Source organism: Gavialis gangeticus, unplaced genomic scaffold (genome assembly GCF_001723915.1).
Source record: "Gavialis gangeticus isolate Ggan-Ray unplaced genomic scaffold, GavGan_comp1, whole genome shotgun sequence".
Lineage (NCBI taxonomy): Eukaryota > Metazoa > Chordata > Crocodylia > Gavialidae > Gavialis > Gavialis gangeticus.
Window position 1 is genome coordinate 33,473,181 of NW_017729027.1, and position 351 is coordinate 33,473,531.

Below are 351 nucleotides of genomic sequence, written 5' to 3' on the forward strand. Positions count from 1 at the left end.
GAGTCCGAGGGCGCAGGGGACGGCAAGTGTCAACCCCCGCCCCCCCGACAGCGGTTTTTAAAGTGCCGGAGGCCGGTTGCTAGGACACGGCCGCAGGGCGCCTCCCGCCGCGTCACCGCAGCAAAGCGGCGCGACCCAGCTTCAACAGCGGGAAAACGCAACCCCGCCAGCGGGTCGTGCGGAGGCTCCTGGAAGCGCCAGGCCCTGCCCCTGCCCCCACCGCGCGGCTCGTTGGCCACGTGCCTGGCTCTGGCGTTCGAGGCGCCTGCGCAGTAGGAGGGGGCGGGGCAGGAGCTGATCCCGGCGCGAAACCCCACCCCCTCACGTCTGCAGTTGGCAGCGGTTAACATT